Source organism: Globicephala melas, chromosome 1 (assembly GCF_963455315.2).
Source record: "Globicephala melas chromosome 1, mGloMel1.2, whole genome shotgun sequence".
Lineage (NCBI taxonomy): Eukaryota > Metazoa > Chordata > Mammalia > Artiodactyla > Delphinidae > Globicephala > Globicephala melas.
The window spans coordinates 53,312,358-53,329,754 of record NC_083314.1 but is presented as its reverse complement, the minus strand read 5'-3'; the positions used below and the strand labels follow the sequence as shown (position 1 = coordinate 53,329,754).

General features: G+C 39.4%; 1 protein-coding gene across 1 annotated transcript in view; it reads left to right on the top strand.

The window, feature by feature from the left end:
• The window catches only part of PAPPA2 (pappalysin 2), a 565,818-nt gene that overhangs the window by 233,271 nt on the left and 315,150 nt on the right, over positions 1-17,397 (top strand). Inside the window, exons 4-5 of the mRNA XM_060295976.1 lie at positions 6,496-6,552; positions 9,112-9,348. The gene's annotated coding sequence lies outside the window, so the exon portion shown is untranslated. The remainder of the gene's footprint in view (positions 1-6,495; positions 6,553-9,111; positions 9,349-17,397) is intronic.

Below are 17,397 nucleotides of genomic sequence, written 5' to 3'. Positions count from 1 at the left end.
AAAAATAATCACATGTTATGGATGGAAGAATGAAGATAGTTACCGTAGTCTTCTCATTTGAAGCAATGCAAACCAGAAGACAGTGGAACAGCATCTTTAACGTGCTGAAACTAAAAACAAAAACAAACCCAAAAACAGAACAAGAAAAGCAAACAAACTAGAATTCTATATTAGAATATTATCAAACCCTATCAAACTAGAATTCTATATTAAGTGAATATTTCTTTCAAAAAAATTGAGGTGAAATAATGACTTTTCAGACAAACCAAAGCTGAAAGAAGTTGTATCCAAAAGCTCTAAACTATAAGGAATGCTAAAAGACATTCTTGAAGCAGAAATTTAGAGCTAGATAAAGAAATAAAAAGCTCTACAAATTGCAAATATATGGGTAAGTTTAAAAGAATTTTTTTTCATTTTAAAATTTCTTCAAAAAATAGTCAACTGTTTGAAGCAAAATTAAGAATACATTTTGAGGTTTCTAATATTTGAAGAAATAAAATATATAACTACACAAAAGTTGGGAAGGAGGAAATGGAAGCACACTAATGTAAGTGGTATAATAATATTTTAAGGTAGATTTTGATAAGTAAAAAGGTGTATTTTAAACCCTAAAGCAAACACACACACATGCACAAACCAAAAACTGAAAATATAGAGACAGGTAATAAGCCAATAGTAGAGATAAAATGCAATCATAGGGCTTCCCTGGTGGCGCAGTGGTTGAGAGTCCACCTGCCGATGCAGGGGACACGGGAGCGGCTGGGCCCGTGAGCCATGGCCGCTGAGCCTGCGCGTCCGGAGCCTGTGCTCCGCAACGGGAGAGGCCACAACAGTGAGAGGCCCGTGTACCCCCCCCCCCCACACACACAAATGCAATCATAAAAGATTTTTAATTTAATCCAAAAGAAGACAGAACAAGACAGGAGAAAAGAAAGAATCTATGGGACAAATAGAAAAGACTATCAAGATAGTCAGTTCAAGCCTAACCATATCAATAATATTAAATATAAACTCTAAACAATTCAACTAAAGGACTGACATTGTCAGAATAGATAAAAAAGTAAGAACTAATTGTTCTTGTCATTATTGCATGTTGTCTAAAAACAGTTTACATTAAATACAAAGTCACAAATGGTGTAAACGTAAAAGAATGCAAAAAGATATACTATACAAATACTAATCAAATGAAAGCTGGAATTGTTATATTAATATCAGAAAAAGTGGATTCTAGACCAAGGTATGTTACCAGGAATTACAGTACAGAAAAAGCAATTGAAAAAATGCAACCCCCATTCATAATCAAAACTAGGAATAGAAGTAAATTAAGAATAGAAGTAAACTAGGAATAGAAGTAAATTTTCTTAACCTGACTTACAGGGCATCTATTAAAAACTACACTGAACGTAATATTTAATGGGGAACAATTGAATACTTTTCCACCTAAGATTGTGAATACGTCAAGGATGTTTGTTCTCATCACTTCTATTCAACAGTTGACTGGTGGTTCTAGCTGGTACAATAGGGCAGGAAAACTAAATAAAAGGCATATAGTTAGAGAAGAAGAAGAAAATGTTTTTATTTGCGGACAACCTGATGATGGTTATGGGCTGAATTGTGTTCCTCCAAATTCATATGATCAAGCTCTCAACCCCACTACCTCAGAATGTGACTATACTTGGAGATAGACCTTTAAGGGGTAATTAAGTTAAAATTCGGCCATTAAGATAGCCCCTAATCTAATCTGACTGGTGTAGTTATAAGAAAAGGAGATTTGGACACACAGACACCAGGAACATGCACAGGGGAAAGACCATGTGAAGACAGAGCAAAAAGTTGCCGTCTGCAAGCCAATGAGAGAGTCCTCAGAAGAAACCAAGTCTGCTGACACCTTGACCTTGGACTTCCAGGCCCCAGCACTGTGAGAAATAAATTTCTGTTAAGTCACCCATTCTTTGGTATTTTGTTATGACAGCCCTAGCAAATTAATATGATGGTATAATAGAAAGCCCTAAGTAATCTTAAAAAAAAAAAAAGGGTATTAGAACTAACAAGTAAATTTAGCAAGATCACAGGATACAAGATCAATATACAAAAATCCACTGTGTTTCTACATACAGTTACAAACAATTGGAAAAGTGAAATTAAAATGCACTACCACTAGCACAGCAACAAAAAACTATAAAGAAGTTATATAATTTCGTGTGTCTTGAAATTGGATTATTGAGTCCTATGACAAGTATATGTTAAACTTTATAACAAACTTCCAAACTGTTTTCAAAGTTGGTTGTATGATTTTCACATTCCCACCAACAGTGTATGAAATCTCCAGTTGCTCCACATTCTCACCAACATTTAATGTGGTCATTTTTTAGAAATGTTATCCTAGAAGAGATGTAGTGGTAAATCACTGTGGTCTTAATTACTTTTCTTGATGAGTAATAATACTGAACATATTTTAAGTGTGTATTGGCCACTTAATATTTTCTTTTGGGCAGTGATAATAAAATATTTTGACACTTTTTATTATTATCAAGTTGTAAATTTTCTTTATATATACTTGATACCTGTCCCTTGTTTGACGTAGATATTGTAAGTATTGTCTCCCAATCTGTGGCTTGAATTTTAATTTTCTTAACATTTTAAAGAAAAATTTTAATTTTGATAATGTATAATTCATAATTTCTTTTTTATGCTTTATGCCTTATATGTCAAAAAAATCTTTATCTTAAGGTTGCAAAGACCTTTCTCCCATATTTTTCTCTAGAAGTTATATAGTTTTAGTCTTTATGTTAAGTTCTGTGACCCATTTCAAGTAAATTAATGTTTATGAAATAAAGTAATGGTAAATGCTGATTTATTTCCCATATGAATATTCATTAGTTCCAGCACCATTTGTTTAAAAGACTATACTTTCCTATTGAATTTCCTTGTTTCCTTTGTCCAAATCAATTGGCCATGTATGTAGGGGTGTACATGTAGACTCTATTTTGTTTCATGAACTGTCCTTACATGAATACCACATTGTCTTGAATACTGTAGCTCTGTGGAAATGCTTGAAATCACATATTATAAATCTTCATACTTTGTTTTACTTTATCAAAATTGTTTTGGCTATTCTAGGCCTTTTACATTTCCATATAAATCTTAGAATAAGTATATCAATTTATATAGAAGAGCCTCTGGAATTATGACTGGTATTGCATTGAATCTGTAGATGAACTTAAGGAACACTTGACTTACAATATTGAGTCTTTTGATTCGCATGAGCATGATATACTTCTCCATTTATGTAATTTCTCCACTTAATGCTTTGTAGTTTTTATTGTACAAGTATTGAAAATATTTTGCTAAATGACCCCTCAGTATTTTATGCTTTCATGACCACAACAGTGAGAGGCCTGTGTACCGCAAAAAAAAAAAGAAAAAAAATGTAGCACTGGTTCATAAGAACCATGCTTCTGGGTATCAGTTTGAGCACCAATCTCACCAGACGTTTTGCAGGATGCTGATGAATTGTGACAATTTCAAAATTTAGGGATGAACTTGTTTTTCTAAAAACTGTGAGTGATTATGGCCTATTCATTTTTCTCACCTGTATTCTATAGCTTGTTGGATAAACTCTTGTTATTTGCTTATATTTTAAAAATTTTTCGTATGAAAATTTTCATTTCTTTTTCATTTACTTTCTTCCTTCCTTTCTCTCTTTCTTTCTTTCTCTCCCCACCTTCTCTCTCTCTCTTTTTTTTTTTTTTTTTGCGGTATGTGGGCCTCTCACTGTTGTGGCCTCTCCCGTTGCGGAGCACAGGCTCCGGACGTGCAGGCTCAATGGCCATGGCTCATGGGCCCAGCCGCTCCGCGGCATGTGAGATCCTCCCGGACCAGGGCACGAACCCGTGTCCCCTGCATCAGCAGGAGGACTCTCAACCACTGTGCCACCAGGGACGCCCCTCTCTCTCTCTTTTTAACTACCAGTGACAATACACTTTCTTTGTTGTTCAGCTGTTTTAAAGGGAAAATCTAACTCTTCTCTCTTGCCTTCACTGGTTCTCCCTCTCCACTTCTCACTTAACAAAACAGTTATCAAAATCGGAAATACAACTTTAAGTTCTGAGAAGAGAAATCACAGCATGATATCAATAGAAGTTGGAAGATCTGGGTTCCCATCTCAGCTCCCTGTGAACCAGTCATGTTATCTTGGTCCGGTTGGCCATTCCCTCATTCCACAATCTCTCTGGCTTTGGCCTCAACTTCCTCATCTGTAAAATGAGAGAGCTAAATTCTATGATCTCTTCTGCCTCTCACAGTTCTTCCCTGAAAGAATTATAGAAGCCTCACAATTACTCCCTGCTCATTTGGAAACTGCATCCTCTGTTATATAGCAGTTCCCATTGTCTTGCTGGCAGCTGAGGAGGAGGAAGAGAATGCATTTCAAGCATCTTCCTAGAGCTTGGTTTAAAGATAACTCACCATGGAGAAAGCATGACCATGCAACTTTTTCCAAAGATCACCACACCCTCACACTAAGGGCTCTCATACTCGTGCTCTCAACATGAGTGGGTGGGCAATGTCACCACAATTTTATGGATGACTGTGTTAGAGAGACTGCAGGATGTGCCTCAATTGCCCAGAGCTTAACCCAGGTCAGCCTCTGGAGTCTTTCCCTTTACTATATGGGTTTGGCATAACAAATCAAAACCCCATAGAGAAATCCCTTCAGCTTCCAATCATTTGGACTCAACCCCTGCTTCACTGCAACCTATGCTCATCACCAACAATAACATTTTGACAAAACATAAAACTTAAAAAAAGAGGTGTAAGTTTGTTTCTCCACAGCCTTCTTCATGGGTTGAATCTGTTTCAAAGAAATTTTGGGCTTTGTATACAATCTTGGGTATGACTAGGACCAAAAAGAAGGCTCAGTGGGAATATGGTGACAAGGATGATGGGCTGTGGAGAGCCTCTCCCTCCGATGCATATCTGCAGTTGCGTTTGCCTGTTCCAGCGGTCAGGTCTATGCCTCCAACCATCCAATGATCCTTATTCAGTGTACAAATCATTCTTGAGCTCTCAGTGTGTACTAAGCCTTGTTGAAGAGACAATATTGAATCAGAATGGGAGGGGGCACTCTGGAGTTCAACTGCCTTTGTCCTAATCTTGTTTTATCAGCCGTGTGACAAGCAAGATACTCATGATATTCACTAAACTTTAGTTTCATCATCAACAAAATGGGGAGAATAAAAATATATACCTCCTAGGATTAACTGAGCTAGTGTCCATAAAACATTGAGCACAGTACTTGGTACTTAGAAAGACTTCAATAACTGTTAACAAATATCACCATCATTATCATTGAGGGAGAGAGACTTATAAATGTTAATAGAGCAGAAGTATTCTTTGGGGATCCAAAGTAAGGAATGATTAGCTCTGGCCAGGTTAATGGGGCTGACTTCCCAGAGGAAGGGACACTTCTGCTGCCCTGAAGTGAGAGTGGGAGTTTAATAGCTGGAAACTGTAAAAGGGCATTCCAGTTGGATGGATCAGCAATACATCCCTACATGATCTCATCCAGGAGGATGTGATTGCTCATACTTTTAAGAAATAAAGAGCCCCAAGCTCACAATGGGAGCAGACACGGTGGAAGGACAATTAAGCTGCAGCCTGTTCATAGACTTCCTGCTGAACCTAAACAGATTTCTCAGACCAGTGACTCATCAACAGGACAGACTACATGTACCTGTTGTGTAACCCCAGTGCTTCTGGTTTATTTTTATCTTGTTTCTGTAACCCCTCTTTGTTCCATTATTAATACCCAGTGCACTGGGCGAGACAGGCTTAAAGATGTGATCAACTCCTTTTTGGCTTTTTTGTACTTGTTATGTATTTTGTGGCCAAGGCCTCTCCACCCTTTCTTTCTTCTTTCTGGGAAAATGTTCTTCTCTATGACATGGAGTAGCTATTACTTCTCCACTTTGTTCCATAGTCTGCTTGCTGTGGCTATTCAACTGGAATTAGTATTCACTGTCCATTGTGCTAGGCACTTTGAAGGCTTTTTCTCATTTAGTTCTCACAACAATTGTCTGATGGAGGTATTTCCCATTTTGTAGATGGGACTCAAAGTGGTGAAGTAACCTGGCCATTGTCAGCTAACCTGAATGTGAGGTGCGCTTCTTGTCAACTCTCTTTTATGGCTTTTGTCCTCATCACTGGACAACATGTTCTCAAGACACTGAGGATTGGAAGAGCAACTGTGTGGGGAAGGCAGAGACTATTTCTTCCTTCTCTTACTTTAGAGCTCCTTCAAGCTCAGGTCTGTCGCTGTTGGGTGTCTCATCACAAACGCTGCCAAGATTTCCATTTTTATCTTTTCAAGTCAAGTAGAGAGAAAGCTTAATTTGCTCCATTGTGACAAGCTTTCACATATCTGAGGATAGTTTAATTACAAATACCCTTATTCTCATCACTTACCAGGATGTTTTTTGTTTTTGTTTTTTTCAGGCAAAGCAATGCCCATTTGTAAGCCTTGGTGTTAAAGGATGGCAGAGACAAAGAAAAGTAAGTGACCACACTTTCATTTGTGGATGGTTTTCTCAGCTACTGAATAGTGAGAAATACCTGTTGCTGTCATTTTCACTTTTATATTATTTTTAAAAAATTTAAAAAATATATTACCTGCTTCTCCAATTTCCCGTCCTGTGATTTCTGGCATGAACGAAACTTGTGAAGACTCTTAAAGATTAATAAATTGAACTCACTTCAGTGTGAGGAATTAATCCACAGTCCCTGGTCCACATTTCCACTCCTACCAATTCCCATAGTCATAGAGATCCTTCCGCAACTTTCCTTATAAACCGGGAGAAGATTTCCATTATTTAAAAAGCTCTTTTCTCATTAAGAGCCAACACTGCAATGGCATTTCCCCCTTTCTTCCCTGCCTGTCTTGCTTTGACTGGTGGCGGGATTAATTGGGCCATGATCAATCTCCTAAAAGATGGCAAATTGGGAATGGTGGGTGGAAGGAGGAAAGCATGAATATTAATTAGCTAAGATTCCAAACAGAAGCCTTTTAATTATATTAAAATGCACAGGCCTGCAGGCAGTGAGATGGTTCTTGCTGTAAAGCTGTCGACAGGCCATTACCTCAGCCGTGTCAATGCCTTTTAATGAATGAATATATACATTTCAAGTGGGGGAGAGAAAAATACTTTCCTGTTTATAAATATTAAAAGGAAAACTATCAACGTGAGGTGATATCTGTGACAGCTCCTTTCAGGCTGGAGGTGTTTGGGGAAGGCAGGGAAGGCGGTCTCCCTAAACGGCTCATCCCAGGCTGTGAAACTGAAGCCTGTGGCTGATACGGGGACTGATGCAATTAAAAACAGATGACTGCAGCCAGGGTGAGCCAGCGGCTCAACTTCTCTGTAGGTCAATGAGTGAGGCATTTGAGGAAGTTACATTAACTTTTCAGGTCACTTCAGAACCATTCGCTACAGGAAACAAGGAAGTCAGGGGCTTTTCTTTGCTTCTTGTTAACATGAAGAAAGCATTTAAATATTGAAGGGTGACCGGCCACCATGGGGGAAGGGCCATGAACCGAGAAGTGTTAGAATTCCAGGGCAATAAAGAACTTAAATGGAAGAAAGCAGGTCTCAGTAGATCTAGAGTCACCTTGAGAAGATCCATGGAAGAGGATGGTAGGGAATATGGAAACACACCAGCAGTGAGAATGGGAGAGTGGGATGAAGGAAAGCTGGTCACAGATGACTTCATAGACTCAAAAGACTTGAACAGAGCTTGGTGACCAAGTAGTCCAACTGCCTTAATTTTAGAGAACTAGAAACTGAGGCCCAGAGGGGAGGGATGACTTTCCCAATCTCAGAGTGCTAGTTAGTAGAGAAATCCTGTTTATTTACTTCCCTACCAACTTACCTACTTAAGTACCCACCTCCTTACCTATCTCCCTACTTACGTATTTACCTATTCATGTACCACTTCCTTCTATAAAACATTTGAGGCCTCTCCTGACTACCAGTCTGCAGGTTTTCTAAGACTCGTTGCTGCCTTCCTAACGTTAAATAAGAACACATTTGAGGAAACTAAGAGTACCACATAGTAGGCACACTTTATACAATCTGAGAATATCCATCTACAGGGCCATAATAGTTCAACCCAAATGCAGAGAATCTGTACCATCTATCCCAGTCTACTGGAATGCCAATAGAAGAGTGCAGTGCCTTTGTGGAATTACCCTTGATTTTGAAAAGCTTGATAGGCAAAAAAAAAAAAAGAAACCCATCAGAAGATACCTGAGAACATTCAGGTCTTGAAGTTCGGCATTGGTGACTTTGAAAGGAAGGTAAGCAGAAAATAATTCTTTTGAGCACAATTTTAAAAAATACTATGTATTTGAAATCCAATCAAGAGTACTTAATATTTTGGGGGTTTTTGACTGTGCTGCATGGCATGTGGGATCTTAGTTCCCTGACCAGCAACAAACCCATGCCCCTTGCAGTGGAAGCTTGAAGACCAAACCACGGGACAGCCAGGGAATTCCCAAGAGTCCTTATGATTCTGAAAATCTTTATGTGGGATTTTCAAGGATAAATTCAGAAACCATCTGCAAATGGGCACAGTCCTGTACATGTACCTACGTGTGTGGGAGTATGTATGTACAGGGTTGGTGAGGGAGAGTCATAAGTTTGTCCTATCAGTCAGTGGGACAGCATTCCCAGAATGGACATACAACTCACAAACATCTGGCTTTAGCACAGTAGGAACTCAGGAGAGAATGTGAATGGCTTAGCAAAGGATATGTCTTATTGGAAAAGCAACTCAAAGAGTAAGTCAAGAAAGTAATAGGAAAGTATTTCTGCTATATGTTCACATACATTATTCTGGAGAGCAGGGATCAGGAAGTCTCAAAACTTCTTTGAGATTCACTTAATTTAGCCTCAAGACTATGAAACATAATAATAGAACTTACTTGGTAACATTGAGGAGAAGGTAGAGGATACTAAAAGTCCCACAACAGTATGATAGATGTTCATTCAGCTCAGTTCAAGGTGGATTCAATCCTTTTTTTTTTTAAATATATATTTTATTTATTTATTTTAGTTGCTCCGGGTCTTAGTTGCGGCTGGCAGGCTCCTTAGCTGTGGCTCGCTGGACTCCCCTGCATTGGAAAGCGGATTCTTAACCACCACACCACCAGGGAAATCCCGGATTCAATCCTTTTGATGTGCAAGAGAGAGGATTAGGACCTAATGATGCAAAGCAGTACAAGACATAACGCTGCTCTTTTTCAGCCTACTCTTCTGAAGACACATGACCAAGTAACTTTAACACATTGGGGTAAGAGCAGTAGTGGGGGTGTGCACAGGAAACAAAGGAGTGCACAAGAACAGTGCTGGCCTCATTTGTGGGGTCAGAGTGGTTCTTGGAGAAGATAGAGTCTGAGAATGAGTTGGATGGACGAAGAGAAGGGTGGAGGGAGAGAGGGGGACAGGGAGGGAAAAGGATGTGACCTAATAGCAGCAGCAAAGGTGCACAGTATGCAACACTGTGTGCTCCTTTCCACTATTTTTCTCATTAGAGAAAAACTTATTTTGCTGTTCCTGCTTTCAGATGAAGATCCAGTTTCATCTGAATTAGAAATTTGCTTCTCCATGAGATGTTGATAGGAAAAACTAATGAAACAGAGCATTCAGCAACCCACCATTCACTGTCCTGAGTTGTTCCTGCTTTTCCATCTCACTGTTTACAAGGTTTGGCTACTGATCATCTCCAGGAAGTGGAAACAACATGAATGCCCATTACCTGTCTGGATAATGAATTGCAATTAATCAATGTAAGTCAAGACAGTAATTTATCACCAACTCCCTGCACTTGCGATGGCACCTTTTCCTTTTTAATATTCATAACAAGACAGTGAAGCTGAAAGTCAGTAGTTGGCTAGAAGCTACAGTGGGAAGAAACTCACTGTCCCTTTGGCTGTTATCAAGTGCTCTTCTTCTTGACTGCATTTCTTGTGTAAGGTGAGGGTGGAGCAGAGCAGTTTGAATCCAGAAGTGTGGACTGGGGGAAGACTACCTTATCTCTGGCTTAATTTGCTTCATTGGTAACTGTCCTTGGGGCAAGGTTTTAGCAGTTGGTCAGGTCAGAATCTCAGTTGCCTGAAGAGGGGGCAGGAGGAAAGTCATTCTTTTGCAGTGTTAGCAGCTTTAGACTTCTTCTAGGCTGGTGACAAGATGGGAATTAGAAATGTTACGCTCTTCTTCTTCCTTGTCCAATTCTCTCTTCTACATTTTCCCCCCTAGGATTTTTTCTTGCCTTGGATCCAGACACAAAGCTGATCAGAGACTGTACCATACTGGGGATTTGTTTGGGGGGGTGGTATCTGTGGTTTTTCACCCTCTTAGCTTCCCAAAACCACCAAAAAATTCTGGAACTGCACCAATTCAGTTAAGTTCAGGAACTTGACTCACTGGGAGTCTTTTTAAAGTAGTTCAGGTTCAGGCGGCTCAGGCATGCTTTCAGAGAGCTGAATTGCTGTGCTGAGTTAGATTTGGGGAACTTTCAGTGATATATGACTATCATGAACACTTTGAAGACCCTGTCATATCTGTGCCAGTACTGGATAAGTAGCAGAGACATTTCATAGTTAGCCCCTTATTGAAGATGGTACATGCATATGTCTGATTAAGGTGAACTGATGTTTTTTTGAGTAAGCCAATGAAATAAAAGCTTCAAAAGGATACACAATCCCTGTGATAAATGGCCTGGTCAAAAGAGGAAGTGTGGTTGACTGAAAAGCAAGGGAGTTTAGGCAGAAGGAGACTGCTTGGCAGGGAAGGATCGATTCAGTAGATTGGTCCTGCTGCCAGACTCTCCTGTTCTGGTGTCTAAGGCTTAGGGTGCTGGCAATAGAAATAGATGAGTATTTCTCATATAGACTGTCTGCAAGAGGTTGGAAGTAGAGGTATGCTCTGAGATTCAACGTAAGGAAGTACTGTACAGCAGTAGTGTGTGTGTGTGTGTGTGTGTGTGTGTGTGTGTGTGTGTGTGTGTGTGTATGGCAGAGTAGCGTGGTGTAGTAGATTAAAGATGACTGCAATTTTTTGTTATTTCTTTTCTTTTTCCCCCACTATTCCTCCCATCAAGAAGTGGAATGTATTTCTCCTCCCTTTAGATTTTACCAATAGAATGTTGCAGGGGTGAGGTTATATAAATTTTGAGATCAGGCCTTAAGAGATCTACAGCTTTGCCTTTCACTTTTCTTGGAACTCACCCACCATGTTGTGAGGAAGCCCAAGAAACTACAGGGTAAGACCCGCTGGAGGGGAATCACATCCTCCAGCCTCCAGCCCTAACCGAGCTCCCAGCCTACACAGCCAGCACTGACTGCCAGCCATTGTGAATGAGGCCATTTTTGATCTTCCAGCATCCTAGCGCTCCACCTGCCACCACCCGAAGCAGAAAAGATGCTCAGTCAATCCACAGGATCATGAGAAATAATAAGTCGTTGTTTTAAGCCACTAAGTTTTGGGGTGGTTTGTTACACAGTCATAGATAACTAAAACATGTGGAATCTCCACACTTTAGAAAGAATGACTTAAGTGGAAAGCACCTTTGGTCAAGAGAGAAGGGGACAGCCTCTGGAAGCAACACCAGTGCTTCCAGGTAGTGCAGGCAGCAGGAAGGCACTCCCACGAGGCAAGCAGGGAAGGAGGAAAAGTGAAGATCACCAAGTGGTGGCAGAGAGTCTTATTCCGGCATACATGGGCAATGTATCTGAGGAACATCTAGAAAGATTTGGGGAGATTTTGTGGGGAGTGAAAGTGAGATCTATAGATTCTGCAAAGGCATGAACCACAGAATGCCGTTATACACAGATTTTTGTTATCAGCCTGTAGCCTTGATGTTAGCTGGGCCCTTCTTTTTCCTTGAGATCTGCATAAGATTGGATTGAAGTTCTAATTCCACATCTGTGAAAGACCAAAATGCTCCTCAGAATTACTATGAATTTCTAGGGAAATTATTGTCTCCTCATTAGCCCTGGCTGTAAACTCTTGCTTCTTTTATGGGTCATCTCACTGTCCCTTTTATGCTGTTTCTGTTTCACATAATATCAACCTAAACACGAAATTCAAGTCACAAAATATCAACCTAAACATTAAATCTTCTCTTAATTATCACAATTTCTACACATAAAAGCAATTTTTTTTTGTGATTAGTAGATTTTAATAAGGAATTTGGGGATATAAGAGGAGGATTTTAAAGTATAGCAATATAAACTTCATATTGAACCTGAGACCATCCTCATTCTTAAAAATGTCTTTGCCCCACCACTGGAGAACTTGCACAAGCAATATCACTCCAAGTATTGTCTGAACCTCATTCTATGTCATGGTTCCTCTCTCCCTTCCATGTTTCAGTAGCAAAACAAATTTCTCTCATCTTCTCATATAGAATATCTACCAATCTATTTATTATGCTTAGTGACTCACCCTCCAACCTAAGCCGCTTATCAAGGTATTTACTCAGTAGAGACGGTTGTCCTCTGAGGAGCAATTATGATGTCAGTTGTTATAGTAATAACATTTCACTCTTCCACTTTCTACCCTACTAAAATCACTGCAGTTTCCTGCAAAGGTACCCAGTGTTGGTCTCTCTCTTTCTCTCGAGTGTTGACTGAAAGGAAAATCAAATGTAATAAACCTGGGCTATACCCAACTCACTGCCTTGCCTCTCCTTCCTTCCTCTTAGAGGGTGGAGGAAATGCCCCATTAGGCTCCCTTTAAGGTGTTTCTTTCTTTGTGTAAACTCTTCTATGTTGCCTAGGTGAGAAGGGAAGAATTTCTGAATCTACTCTCTGGGTGGGTGCCATGTTCCGTTTTGGGGAGACTTTGATGGGAGTGAAAGTGAGGTCTAGAGACTCGACAATAATGAATAGGCATAAACCAGAGAACCCCAACTTATGTGGGGATTTTTGTTATCAGCCTATTAGAGACCCTATTACTCATGACAGTGACATGTCAGAGATGGTGAGTGGTCTGTTTCATTTAGAAATCCATTCATTCATTTAAAAAAATTTTGTCATGACTCTATAGTAGACTCCTAAGGAGGTCAAATATAACTGAGTCATGGAATCACTTACTGAAAGAGCTTATGATTCGATAGGAGAAATAAAAGAACCATACCTACCCAGTTTGGCAGTGTTGATGTCCTCTTGGAAAAGGGAGCTCTAACTGAATCAGAGCCATAAGGGTTATTTATGGCACAGTCCCTGTGGAATTACATTCCCTCTTTTGTACATTGACAAATGGCTCTCACTCCCCTCCAAATTCTTTGAAGTTGTGACCTGCTGTGTTCCTTCGGCCCCATTCATACAATCATCTGGCAGTCCTCTGAGGTGACAGTTATGGTTTAGGCCCCTAGGTACGTCTAAGGACTCCCATCAGTCTCTTGCCTGCTGACTTTTACCCTCCCTTTTCTCATCCATGACCATTTTCCTGAAGAATTTTCAAGCTCTTACAAAACTACCTTTTGACATCCATCATGTTACTCTTCATGTTTTTCTTTCTAGTACTATCATTTGGAGACATTTTCTCAGTTATCATGGGTCACAACTGTTGGTCTATAAACATAAAACAAACGGGGGAATTCCCTGGCAGTCTAGCAGTTATGACTTGGCGCTTTCACAGCTATGGCCCGGGTTAAATCCCTGGTTGGGGGAACTAAGATCGCACAAGCCAAGTGGCAAAACAAAGACAAAAACAAAAACACCCCATAAAACAAATGGCAGAGATAGAGGATATGATGGATAAGCCACACCCTCTGCAGAACACACTCAGCTCAGGGTAGCATTGGTAGCACCCTTTCTGGTGGGGAGTGTTTGCAGTATGGTGCAATAACACTCAGTGGCCAAGAGTGCAGGCATCAGGCTGTCATGCTAGCTCTCATGAGCTGGTACACAGGTCATGGGAAAGAGAACTCAAAGTCTAGCACACTTGAATGGATTTTTTTTCTTGAAAATATTTGAAAGAAAATAGCATTATAACCAGTTGACACTATAAAGGAGGGGAGATAATATTAAAATAAATACACAAGGATAGGGTAGCGACCTGAAATACATACAACACATATTATAGAAAACTATTATTTTTGAGGAATAGCTTCCTGGAGGAGGTAGGCTTTTATATGGTATTATCTTCTTTGCAATGAATAATGAGACTATTCACCATGGAGTACACAAGTTACCTCCAGTAAAGTGTGATTAAGAGAGCAGAAGTATGGTCTCTTCTTTTCTTTTCTTTTCTTTTTTTACATCTTTATTGGAGCATAATTGCTTTACAATGGTATGTTAGTTTCTGCTTTATTACAAAGTGAATCAGTTATACATGTACATATATGTTCCCATACCTCTTCCCTCTTGCGTCTCCCTCCCTCCCACCCTCCCTATCCCACCCCTCTAGGTGGTCACAAAGCACCGAGCTGATCTCCCTGTGCTATGCGGCTGCTTCCCACTAGCTATCTATTTTATGTTTGGTAGTGTACATATGTCCATGCCACTCTCTCACTTTGTCACAGCTTACTCTTCCCCCTCCCCATATCCTCAAGTCCATTCTCTAGTAGGTCTGTGTCTTTATTCCTGTCTTAACCCTAGGTTCTTCGTAACATTTTTTTTCTTAAATTCCATATATATGTGTTAGCATACGGTATTTGTCTTTCTCTTTCTGACTTAATTCACTCTGTATGACAGACTCTAGGTCCATCCACCTCATTACAAATAGCTCAATTTCGTTTCTTTTTATGGTTGAGTAATATTCCATTGTATATATGTGCCACATCTTCCTTATCCATTCATCCGATGATGGACACTTAGGTTGTTTCCATCTCCTGGCTATTATAAATAGAGCTGCAATGAACATTTTGGTACATGACTCTTTTTGAATTCTGGTTTTCTCAGGGTATATGCCCAGTAGTGGGATTGCTGGGTCATATGGTAGTTCTATTTGTAGTTTTTTAAGGAACCTCCATACTGTTCTCCATAGTGGCTGTACCAATTCACATTCCCACCAGCAGTGCAAGAGTGTTCCCTTTTCTCCACACCCTCTCCAGCATTTATTGTATCTAGAGTTTTTGATGATGGCCATTCTGACTGCTGTGAGATGATATCTCATTGTAGTTTTGATTTGCATTTCTCTAATGATTAATGATGTTGAGCATTCTTTCATGTGTTTATGGCAGTCTGTATATCTTCTTTGGAGAAATATCTCTTTAAGTCTTCTGCCCATTTTTGGATTGGGTTGTTTGTTTTTTATTATTGCACTGCATGAGCTGCTTGTAAATTTTGGAAATTAATCCTTTGTCAGTTGCTTCATTTGCAAATATTTTCTCCCATTCTGAGGGTTGTCTTTTGGTCTTGTTTATGGTTTCCTTTGCTGTGCAAAAGCTTCGAAGTTTCATTAGGTCCCATTTGTTTATTTTTGTTTTTATTTCCATTTCTCTAGGAGGTGGGTCATAAAGGATCTTGCTGTGAGGTATGTCATAGAGTGTTCTGCCTATGTTTTCCTCTAAGAGTTTGATAGTTTCTGGCCTTACATTTAGGTCTTTAATCCATTTTGAGCTTATTTTTGTGTATGGTGTTAGGGAGTGATCTAATCTCATACTTTTACATGTACCTGTCCAGTTTTCCCAGCGCCACTTATTGAAGAGGCTGTCCTTTCTCCACTGTACATTCCTGCCTCCTTTATCAAAGATAAGGTGACCATATGTGCGTGGGTTTATCTCTGGGCTTTCTATGCTGTTCCATTGATCTATCTTTTGGTTTTTTTGCCAGTACCATACTGTCTTGATTACTGTAGCTTTGTAGTATAGTCTGAAGTCAGGGAGCCTGATTCCTCCAGCTCCGTTCTTCGTTCTCAACATTGCTTTGGCTATTCGGGGTCTTTTGTGTTTCCATACAAATTGTGAAATTTTTTGTTCTACTTCTGTGAAAAATGCCAGTGGTAGTTTGATAGGGATTGCATTGAATCTGTAGATTGCTTTGGGTAGTAGAGTCATTTTCACAATGTTGATTCTTCCAATCCAAGAACATAGTATATCTCTCCATGTATTTGTATCATCTTTAATTTCTTTCATCAGTGTCTTATAATTTTCTGCATACAGGTCTTTTGTCTCCTTAGGTAGGTTTATTTCTAGATATTTTATTCTTTTTGTTGCAATGGTAAATGGGAATGTTTTCTTGATTTCACTTTCAGATTTTTCATCATTAGTGTATAGGAATGCCCGAGATTTCTGTGCATTAATTTTGTATCCTGCTACTTTACCAAATTCATTGATTAGCTCTAGTAGTTTTCTGGTGGCATCTTTAGGATCCTCTATGTATAGTATCATGTCACCTGCAAATAGGGACAGCTTTACTTCTTCTTTTCTGATTTGGATTCCTTTTATTTCCTTTTCTTCTCTGATTGCTGTGGCTAAAACTTCCAAAACTATGTTGAATAAGAGTGGTAAGAGTGGGAAACCTTGTCTTTTTCCTGATCTTGGTGGAAATGCTTTCAGTTTTTCACCATTGAGGACGATGTTGGCTGTGGGTTTGTCACATATGGCCTTTATTATGTTGAGGAAAGTTCCCTCTATGCCTACTTTCTGCAGGGTGTTTATCATAAATGGGTGTTGAATTTTGTTGAAAGCTTTCTCTGCATCTATTGAGATGATCATATGGTTTTTCTCTTTCAATTTGTTAACATGGTGTATCACATTGATTGATTTGTGTATACTGAAGAATCCTTGCATTCCTGGAATAAACCCCACTTCATCATGGTGTATGATCCTTTTAATGTGCTGTTGGATTCTGTTTGCTAGTATTTTGTTGAGGATTTTTGCATGTATGTTCACCAGTGATACTGGCCTGTAGTTTTCTTTCTTTGTGACATCCTTGTCTGGTTTTGGTATCAGGGTGATTGTGGCCTCATAGAATGAGTTTGGGAGTGTTCCTCCCTCTGCTATATTTTGGAAGAGTTTGAGAAGGATAGGTATTAGCTCTTCTCTAAATGTCTGATAGAATTCGCCTGTGAAGCCCTCTGGTCCTGGGCTTTTGTTTGTTGGAAGATTTTTAATCACAATTTCAATTTCAGTGCTTGTGGTTGGTCTATTCATATTTTCTATTTGTTCCTGATTCAGTCTTGGCAGGTTGTGCATTTCTAAGAATTTGTCCATTTCTTCCAGGTTGTCCATTTTATTGGCATAGAGTTGCTTGTAGTAATCACTCATGATCTTTTGTATTTCTGCAGTGTCAGTTACTTCTCCTTTTTCATTTCTAATTCTATTGATTTGAGTCTTCTCCCTTTTTTTCTTGATGAGTCTGGCTAATGGTTTATCAATTTTGTTTACCTT